Source organism: Zingiber officinale, chromosome 4A (assembly GCF_018446385.1).
Source record: "Zingiber officinale cultivar Zhangliang chromosome 4A, Zo_v1.1, whole genome shotgun sequence".
NCBI classification, from domain to species: Eukaryota; Viridiplantae; Streptophyta; class Magnoliopsida; order Zingiberales; family Zingiberaceae; genus Zingiber; species Zingiber officinale.
The window spans coordinates 106,543,376-106,554,005 of NC_055992.1; the positions used below are offsets into that span (position 1 = coordinate 106,543,376).

The 10,630-nt window shown below is 43.0% G+C and overlaps 1 non-coding gene across 1 annotated transcript; it reads left to right on the plus strand.

Moving 5' to 3' along the window:
* The first annotated feature begins 9,194 nt into the window (after positions 1-9,194).
* Positions 9,195-9,300, plus strand: LOC121974020. Its single transcript, XR_006109906.1, has one exon. It is a non-coding gene; the product is annotated as a small nucleolar RNA R71 (small nucleolar RNA).
* The last annotated feature ends 1,330 nt before the right edge of the window (positions 9,301-10,630 follow it).

The window sequence follows — 10,630 nt, forward strand, 5'->3', positions numbered from 1 at the left end:
GTCGAGCGGACAGGGGCGGGGATCTTCCTCGGATGAGGCACCCATACGGGATGAATGAAAGGCAAAAGCGCCGAGGGAAGACGACTCACCCGAGCGGGTCAATCAACAATTTTCGGAAGGCATTCTAAATGACCCTTTACCAAAGCATTACACCCCATTGACGATCGAGGAGTATAATGGAACGACTGATCCCGACGACCATTTGGCCAAATTTGACAACTCGACCACCCTTCACTATTATATGGATGGGGTGAAATGTCGAATCTTCCTTACCACTCTATATGGATCGACACAACGATGGTTCAAACGATTGCTGAATAACTCGATCCACAGTTTTAAGGATTTCCGAGCAGCATTCCTACATCACTTTACTAGTAGTCACCGCCACCAGAAGACGAGCGTGAATTTGTTTTCGCTAAAACAAGGACCACGAGAGGCACTGAGGGCCTACATCCAACGCTTCAATCAGGTGGTGATGGGCATTCCAGTGGTCTCCTCGGATGTGTTGGTGAACGCCTTCACTTAAAAGGCTCATTGAAGGTGAGTTCTTCCGGTCGCTCGTTTAGTGACCACCGAAGGACTTTGGTCATCTCCAAAAAATGGCCAATGAATACATTAATGTGGAAGAAGACCAGATAGCAATGAAGAAGGAGACGACCATCGAGCCCACAGGAGCATCTAAGCGGAGGCAAATGAGCAGTCACCAACCACCTAAGGGGTCGCGGTCAGAAGCCCCTCCACAACATGAGACCAGGACACATGCCGTGCAGCAAGTGGCAGTCGCTCGCCAAAAAGGCAAGAGGTGGGCACCAATGTTTTGCACCTGCCACAAGTCGACAACGCACAACCCCCAGGATTGCTACGACCTGGCAATTGGTCAGTCAACTCCGCATGGATACCACTGCCGATCACCACTTCTAGATCGGCGTCAACAAAGCTTATCAGCAGGACGAAGGAGGAAGGAAAGGATGGCTGAGTCACGCCGTGAATTGCCAAGGAATGACCGAAGCCCTGCTCGAGCCTCTTCTAGACCATCGGCAAGGAAGGAAGAGAACCGTAGTAACGCCGCTCGGGGGGAGATAGGAACGATCGTCGGAGGACCAACCGACAGAGATTCTAACCGAGCAAGGAAGTTACATGCTCGGTGGCTCGAGATCCACGCTGTTGGCTGCAGCAAAGAGAGAGCTGAAGGACCCGAAATCAGCTTTGGTCCTAAAGATTAGAGGGGTGGAGATCCCCCACGATGATTCATTAATCATCAAAGCAGTAATTGCCAATTATACAATCTATCGAACTTTTATTGATACAGGGAGTTCAGTAAATATCATATACAAGAAAGCATTCGACCAACTGTAAATTGATCGAAGTGAGCTGCTACCCATGACGACTCCACTCTATGACTTCACGGGCAATGAAGTATTGTTTATTGATCAGATCAAGTTGGCCATCTCACTTGGAGAGGAGCCCCTGAAACGGACAAGGACCACAAATTTCATTGCGGTAGATGTGCCCTCGGCCTACAACGTCATCTTGGGACGACCGGCACTCAATGAGTTCCAAGCAGTGGTGTCCACCTATTGCCAGAAGATCAAATTCTTGGTGGACGATAGGGTAGGAGAAGTCAAAGGTGATCAGTTAGCCTCTCGGAGATGTTACGTTGAGATGGTCAACTCTGAAGCGAGAGCCGCTCGGAAGAACCCGTGTCTAGAGGTAAACATCATCACTGAAAAACCCCCCACGCTGGTTTATGAAGACAAAAAGGAAGTCCAGATCAACCCTAGCTGCCTGGAAGCAATTACCTTCATCGTTACCGATCTAGAGAGCGAGAAAAAAGTTGAGCTGGTAGCCTGCCTCAAACAAAATCATGATGTGTTCACTTGGTCGACACATGAACTTTCTAGTATTTCACCAAGTGTGGTTTAGCACAAGTTACACGTCTAATCAGACGCTCGGCCAGTAAAACATAAGAAAAGGGATTTTAGCGCGGAACAAAACTTGGTCATCCAACCGGAGATAGAGAAATTGCTGGAGGTCGACCACATACGAGAGATACAATTTTCGAGTTGGCTCGCTAATATCGTACTAGTCCCCTATCTAGACAATAAATGGAGGGTCTGCATCGACTTCTGTGACTTGAACAAGGCGTGCCCAAAGGATTTCTACTCACTGCCCCAGATAGATCAAATGGTGGATTCTGCGGTAGGCTGCGAGTTGATCTGTATGCTAGACGCATATCAGGGTTACCATCAAGTACCACTCACCTGGGAAGATCAAGAAAAATTCAGCTTTATAACGGCCAACGGAACATTCTGCTACAACGTCATGCCGTTCGGATTAAATAATGTCGGCGCCACTTATCAAAGGCTCATGAACAAGGTCTTTCGGAAGCAATTCAGCAGCAACATAGAGGTATATGTCAACGACATACTAATAAAATCTTCCAAAGCTATTGTGGGACATGGGGCATGGACATCGTGGGACTGTTTCCTAACGTGATAGGGAAGCAAAGGTTCATGCTCGTCGCTGTGGATTACTTTTCAAAATGCGTTGAGGCCGAGTGTTACTCTCCGCAAGTGTACGGAAATGTCGCAAGTAATATAAAAGATTATCGTATCCACAGGGACTGGAATAAGCACTAGAAATGTCTCAATGCGAATTAGCTAAACAACTATCCAATCGTTTCAAAAGCAAAGTAAAGGTAAACAAATCTAATATTAAAGATCAACAAACAAGAGTTTAGAGTTTTGGGTTATGATAAAGGAAGATTCTAGGAGTTTCGGTTTCTTTGTAAGATTTCTTGAATGTAAATGGTTCACCAATTCTTATCCCTCAATTGCCAAACATGTAGAAAGTTGCCGGTTCCCTCTTGCAATAGACAACCGGCTAAGGACTGAGAAATGTATCTAAATAGGATTAATTAGACATGAACCTATGTTGTCCTTACACAGAAGTGCACCTATTACTATGCCTTCCTCGGATATCAACGTAGAAGCCCACGACTCATTAATCTATCAAGATACAAGAAGCTAATCATAAAATCCATCCTACTCTCTTGAATATCCCTATTTCCTCTTCAAGATTATCTCTCAAACGTCCTTACACGGGCTTGCACATCACGTGGATCCCTCGGATGATCGAGTGAGAGTTTATCTTTACAAAGTCCATAAGAAATCCAAACAATCAATCAAGAATGAGAATTAAGCACAAATCACCATCAATCATTCAAGATCTAATTGATACAAGCAAGATAATGTCATTGAAATAAGAAAATGGCAAATCCATAAGAGATTACATCAATCCATCATACAAATACTCCCTTAATCCTAGAATACAAGATCTACTCCATGAATCGAGGAAGAAAATCCGAAGAAATAGAGATTACAAGCTTTCCTTGAATCCCCAATCCAAGAAAACAAGAAGAGGGGGAAAGAGAAAACTTATCTACGAAGAAGCCTTGTCTTCGGATCCAATCCTCGCTCCGGAGTCGGAATCGTCGAGATCTCCCTTAGAATCGCCCAGAAATCCTCCCAAGAATGGGAGGGAACCACCAAATCTTGCTTTCTCCCAAAGGGGGAGAGATCCCCTTTCAATTCATGAAGAAGGTTTTAAATAGAGGAGGGAATCGGGCGCCACACGGCCCCGTGACACGGCCGTGTGAGATTCACACGGCCATGTCCAGTTCCCTCTCTGCCAAAGTTGCACGGCCGTGTGACTCTGCTCTCTGGAAATGCTACACGGTCGTGTGGTGCACACGGCCACAGCCTGCTTGGTCTCTGGAAACCTCACATGGCCGTGTAGATCCACACGGCCATGTAAGGCTTCTGCTCATGTTGGCTTCAAATCTTGACACGGCCGTGCGAGGTTCACACGGCCATGTCATCTTCCTCTTCTGTTGGTGCCAAACTCCACACGGCCCGAGCTCCATACCAGTGCAGGGCCGTGTGAGGTACACAACCCGGTGCTTTCTCCCTTCGTTTCCTCCAATGCATGCCCAAAGAAGTAGATTCTTCACCAAATCGACTCCTGCATACAGAAAATGCACAAAAAGCATATCTCCGAACCAAAAGAGTAAATATGCTAAAAGGAAAGCTGGAAGTATAAAAATGCATAGATCAAGCATGCTCAAAGTATGTAAATGTGCGTAAAAACATGCATAAAAGAGTATATAATCTACGCACATCACACCCCCAGACTTAAACCTTTGCTTGTCCTCAAGAAAAATGCTGCAGTCTAAATTCATATGTTCTACAACACATTCATAAAACCCAGTGCACTTTCCTAACTCTATCAAAAAGTTTCATTAACAAGCTTGATCATGGAAACAAGTAAAGTATGGTTCAAGCATAAGAATCTTGTGCACAGTGTAAAAGTAACTCAACACCCTTCAAGTTTCAATCCATGTCCTAGTCAAGTCGTCATCAAATTTGAATTCCTAATGTTTCCAGTGAAAGACAAGTAACCAGTGATAGACACTTACTCACCATTCACTTGGTTCATATTTCTCAATTAACCCAAGGTCTCAAAGGTGTGCTCAATCTCAAGAGAAACTAAACAGTCATTTCCCCAGTAACCTAACTCGGTCTCAAAGGGGTGACTTGCTAGATTCCACTCATGACAACTGTTTTTTATATCCCTTATTGTTCATTTTTTTTTATAAGTGTTTGCATTGTGCAAAACTTATTCACAAATGTACTTTTAGCACACATGTTGGGATATTTTGATTTTTCCAAATGAGCTTTAATGATTTGAGCCTCATCCAGTAACCAAAATGAAAGTTGAGAAATCACCATGGAAACCAAGTACTAAGCAAACAAGATGAATCATGACTATTTCAATGACATCAACTATTCAAGCATCAAGCACAAGTGTAGTGAAGATAAAATCCTTAAGGTTAAACCAAAACTAAAACTCATCACCATAAGATTCTTAGCTTATTAATGCTTCCCAAGATAGAAAAAAGAACTACACAAAGTTTACTACTAGCATCATTCGAACATCATGAATCAAGACAATAATCGTGCTAACATTTCACTTGAATCCAAGAAAGCATATAAGTGAAGATTTGATGTTCCCAAATTTTTTTGCCATGATTATTTCAAAAACAAGCAAAATAAAGCAACAAGCAATGAAAATAAGAACCAACATGAAAAACTTCAAAAACTAAAAACTGAAAACCAAACTAAACAATACATGACACCCCCCCAGACTTAAACTTTTCATCGTCCCGATGAAATCAGTATGGTGGAGGAGGTGGAGGAGGACGAGGAAAAGGAGGTCTACGACGTGGTTGGCCAATAGGAAAACTAGGAAAACCTGGAATCTCACCCAAGGATCTATGATACTCATATAAAGCATCTACTTGTTGGCTAGTAAGCGTCATACTCTGCATAAAATCTCTCATCCTAGCCTGATCAGTATCATAATCCTGCACAAACTCAGCCACTTGACCTTGAAAATTCCTCAGAACTGAAAATGATTTTGTACCTCCCTAAACTGATCATCGGATAAAGAGAAGCGCCCTCCAACATTTTTCGTTGGGAATCTTGCTTCTCATGAAGTGATTCTAGAGACGTACGAAAATCTGAAAAATCAAACCTAGAAGATCCCGTGCCATATGCAAAAGAATGCCTAGCAGGCTCCATAAAACTAGAAGGCTGCGTATGTCCAGATGACGAGGGTTCATTATGTGGCTCAGTGTCTCCAGGTATAGAAGGGTTATCCTCAAAATCTAACTCAGAAATTACCCAATTAGCCCGGTTACGAATAGTAGTTCGTTCAGGAAAAGGAAGGGGTAAAGGAGAACCACTCCTCCTAGGAAACGCGAAACCATTCTCATCCCGAACGATCATTTTCATAGCAAGACATGTATCAATGTCAATCATGTCATTACCATAAATTATTTCCAACCCATCAACATCAAGATTTAAATTACAAGCTATTCGGGTAATCAAATCACCAAAAACAATTGATCCCGATGATGCCCTAGCTGATCTCAATAAGGTTTGAACAAAATGAAAACTAGAGTCAAATTCAACCTTATAAAGCAGAGCCCATAAAGCATAAAGCTCTATCTTCTTAACCACCCCATCACTCTCTCCCCTACCAAAAATAGTTTTACTCATGACTCTATGTACATACCTAAAGATGGGGTTTTGCATATGGGAGGCCTTAGCTCTTGAAGGCTCATAAGGTTGATCTAACCCAGTTATTGCATTCCAAAAATGATTCCAATTAAACCTTGGATCAAACCTACGAGGGCTACCGGTGGTTATTCCAAAACAAGAATTAAAGTCACTAAATGCCCATAGAAATTCTTGATTCATTAATCTAAAAGAGATTTTTCCAAAATAATCATCTTCATTAGTAAAATGGACATCCAATGAACTTAAAAATTCCAAAACAAGACGAGGATATGTAGGCAAATGTGTGTACATAATATCACTCCAATCCAAAAATCCAATCATCAAATCTACATCTTCCCTAATTCCAAGCATATCAAGAACAGTTGAGTCCATATATCTAGTACACACTATCTTTCTATTGACAAGAATTGCAAATCTAGTTACTTGATCATCATTTCTGAACACAATATTGAATTCATTGTCATTACCTTCGTTGCGTGAAGCCCTTTTGCCTCTGCCCTTCACTGGTTGTTTTCCTTTGTCTCTTGATGGCTCCTTCTCTTTGTCTCCACTAGATCCACCACCTCCTTTGCGTAATCTCTTCAAAATATTGGACATCTTGATGAGTTTAGATAGGGGAAGAATTATCTAGAGTCGTGGAACTTCAAAGAACAAAACTTCAAAGAACAAAAGATCTTAGGTTAGGAGAACAAAAGTCCAAGTCTTAGAGAGGAGGAGAATCGGATCTAAAAGATTTTGAGAGATTAGAGAGGAGTTTTTAAGAAATTGGGAGAGAAAGATATGTTTTGGAGAGTTGGGGGTGTGCGGAACACGGCCAAGATCTGGCCGTGTGAGGTAGGAGGTAGACTTTAATAGTTCTCCTACACGGGCCGTGTAGATCCACACGGCCTCCCCATCTTCCTTCTCTGGATTCCTCGCACGGCCGTGTCTGGGACACGGCCTCTCCATCTTTCCTCTCGGGATTCTTTGCACGGCCGTGTCTATGACACGGCCTATACCTTTTTCTCCTCGGGAGATCCCACACGGCCGTGTCTGGATGACACGGCCCAAACACTTCCATTCTCTGCAACCTTTGCCTGGCCGTGTATAACACACGGCCTGACTCTGTTTCGCACCTAACCTGAAAACAAAATCAAAAGAATGCATCAAACTAAAAGAAATTACAATACAAATTAAAACTAACTAAAAAAAACCCTTGGGTTGCCTCCCAAGGAGCGCTTGTTTAAAGTCTTTAGCTCGACCAAACTTAATCATTCGCTCCTTTTCCTCGCCCTTGGAGGACAGATATACTTTTCATTTCTGTTGGGAGATCTTCTCCCAACATCTTCCACCATATTGTCTCCTTCATTTGGTGGCCTTTCATGAGGATGGAAATTCCATTCCTCAAGTTTATAAATGCTTGTCCTGCTACAAGCATTTAAAAGAGACGAGACATGGTTAGAGATATTAGATAAATCATATTCCAACTTTTCCTTACCAATTACCAAAGAAAGCTTATGATTTTTGACATCAATTATAGCTCCAGCTGTAGCAAGGAAAGGTCTTCCTAATATGATAGGAATCCTAGGGTCCTCTTCCATGTCCAACACAACAAAATCTGTGGGAATAACGTTCCCACCCACCTCTACCGGCACATCCTCTATAATACCCAAAGGGTACCTGCAGGAATGATCGGCAAGTTGAAGTGCCATAGTAGTAAGTTTAATGTTTTTGAGACCTAATTTATTACAAATTGAATAGGGAATGAGGCTAACACTCGCCCCCAAATCACAAAAAACTTTTTCAAAAAAATCTTTTCCTATGTTGCAAGGGATATAAAAGCTCCCTGGGTCCTTCAGTTTTGGAGAAGTGTTCCTCTCAAAAATAGCACTACATTCCTCACTAAGCGCAATGGTCTCGACCTCTCCTCTTCTTCTCTTATTTGACATGAGATCCTTCAGAAATTTGGCAAATCTAGGCATTTGTAGAATAGCATCAATAAGAGGTACCTCTACACAAATTTCCTTAACCTTTTCTAGAAACTTGCCAAATTCTTCATCCTTCTTGAGCATTGTGAGTCTCTGAGGAAAAGGGACAGCTTTGCTCTGATGGTTCAGTGGAAGAGTTTCTTCAACCTCCATGGTACTCTCCTCATTAGCTTGAATCTGATTCGGTATAGGAGGAGGGAGCTCTTCTTCTTTTTGTATCCCTTTTGAAGTAGTCACTTGGGAGTCTCCCAAGGTCCGTCCGCTCCTAAGCTCAATCCTATTGCAATGCTCCATAGGATTCACATCAGGTTTTCCTGGAAGTTGTCCTGGTGCTCTGGATGATGAGGCAGCTAGTTGGGCAATTTGACTATCCTGAATCTTTTGATGCTTTTCAGAATTATCCATTCTCTGAATGAGCTTTGCTATATCTTGCTTCATTTCATTTTGAGTTGAGATAATTTCTTCAAGCATCTTTTCAACATTTGACTTTGGTAAGCCTTGAGAAGATAGATGTTGAAAATTTTGTTGCCCAGCTTGAAAATTTGGTCTTGCCCCCATAGATGGTCCTTGATCTTGATTATTTCTGTAAGAAAAATTTGGATGACTCTTCCATCCAGGGTTATAAGTATTTGAGTATGAGTTGTTCTGCCTTTGATTGTAACTCATGATTGCATCACATTGTTCAAGTTGATTGATTTGTGCAGTGATAGCTCCCAATGGACATGAGTCATTTGAATGCTCTGAACTCCCACATACTTCACAAGATGTACTAATAGCATTGACCATATTAGCACTAGTCCCCATATTCTCAAATTTCTTTGTAAGAGCGTCCAATTTTGCAGACAAAAGAGTGACTGCATCTACATCAAACTTCCCTGATGCTTTAATTGTTGGGTTTACAGAGGAATAGCCACCACTTCTTTCATTTGCCCATTGATGATGATTTTGTGCTACACTTTCAATGATTTCTTCGGCTTCATCTAAGCTCTTGTTCATAAGTGCCCCTCCAGCAGCTGAATCAAGGGACACTTTGGTATGATAATTGATACCATTGTAAAAAGTGTGCAACACTAACCATCTTTCCAACCCATGATGTGGGCATTGTCTGAGCATACTATTATATCTATCCCATGCTTCAAAAAGAGATTCTGAGTCAGTTTGCTTGAAGCTTGCAATTAAATTCCTCATATGAGCTGTTTTGCTTGGTGGATAGAACTTATCAAGAAACTGTTGCTCACACTGCTCCCAAGTGGTGATGCTATTAGGGGCCAAAGAATTTAGCCATTGCTTTGCCCTTGAGGCCGAGCCACTGGCAAAAATAAGTGAGCAGATGGTCATCAAATTTATCTGGCAGAATATCCTTTGTCAGTTTGGAATCCCCCACCGGCTGGTCTCGGATAATGGGAGGTAGTTCGCAGATCGGAAACTCAAGCAATGGTGCAAAGGCTATGACATCTAGCATGCCTTCACCTCAGTAGCCTACCTCCAGAGTAATGGCCAGGCCGAAGTCACAAATCGGAAGATCCTCAGAGGTTTACGAACTCGGCTCGACCACACAAGAGGATGCTTGGTCGACGAGCTCCCAAGTATCTTCTGGGCACTTCACATGACTCCAAAGGAAGCGACCGGCGTAACATCATTCTAGCTGGTGTACAGAGAAGAAACGGTGGTCCCCGTAGAGGTTGGAGTAGAATCCGACTAGGTGCGACTTTACGACGAGGGGAATGCCGAACGAAGGTTAATGGAGCTCGACTTGGTGGATGAAGCATGAGATAAAGCTTCAGTTCGGTTAATGGCCTACCGATAGCGAATGAGGCAGAACTACAATAGAAGGGTGATTCTGAGGTCCTTTTATTTTGGTGATCTAGTCTGGAAGAAAATTAAGTCAGTCGGGGACATCACTAAACTCGAGGCTCCATGGGTGGGACCTTACAAGGTCGTACAAAAACTCTGCTCGGGGGCCTACTACTTGGAGGATGAAAATGAGAGACGACTCAAGCACTCGTGGAGCGCAAATCACCTCCAAATATAGGCCCGGGCAAGGTGCATGAGCAAATATAAATGTACTTGTGTATATGCCTCCTGGATGCAGGGCCGATATAAATAAAAACAAAGTTTCCGGACTCTTGGGATGACCGACCGAGTTAAAAGTCGAGCAGTGACCTTAGGCTCTAGTCTTCACCGACGGTCAAGCGACGACTTTAAACCCTTGTCTACGCTGATCACCGGTCGAATGACGACCTTACACTCTAGTCTTCACCGACGGTCGAGCAGTGACCTTAAAACCTTGTCTACGCTTATCAACGGTCGAGCGACGACCTTAAACTCTAGTTTTCACCGACGGCCGAGCGGCGACCTTAAACCCTTTCCTAAGCTTATCAACGTTCGAGCAGTGACCTTAAACTCTAGTCTTCACCGACGGTCGAGCGGCGACCTTAAACCCTTGTCTACGCTTATCAATGGTCGAGCGGTGACCTTAAACTCTAGTCTTCACCGACGGTCAAGCGATGACCTTAAACC